Source organism: Brassica oleracea, chromosome C1 (genome assembly GCF_000695525.1).
Source record: "Brassica oleracea var. oleracea cultivar TO1000 chromosome C1, BOL, whole genome shotgun sequence".
In the NCBI taxonomy this organism is placed as follows: domain Eukaryota; kingdom Viridiplantae; phylum Streptophyta; class Magnoliopsida; order Brassicales; family Brassicaceae; genus Brassica; species Brassica oleracea.
This window is the reverse complement of record NC_027748.1, coordinates 32,354,360-32,354,691: the sequence shown is the minus strand read 5'-3', so window position 1 is coordinate 32,354,691 and position 332 is coordinate 32,354,360.

The window sequence follows — 332 nt, the reverse complement described above, 5'->3', positions numbered from 1 at the left end:
CCAACAAGGTTCTTTATCTGGAAAATCTGAGCAAAACCCGAAGGAGACCATGAAAGGTATCACCCTCAGGAGTGGTAAGGAGTTACCTCCGAAAGCTCTCACCAAGGATGCTTAGAAACAAGGTGAGGGGGTTGCCATCAACAGAGATGATGAAGTGGTGATTGTTGATGAGAAAATCTATGATGAAATCTTGGAGAAGATTGTGGAAGCGAAAGGTAAAGGAAAGGTTGGGGAAGAGAAGAAAACAGTGAAATATGGTGAAATTGTTGCTCCAGCAAGTGAAATTTCTTTTGTTCCTCCTCCTTATGAACCCAAACTACCATTCCCTGGTA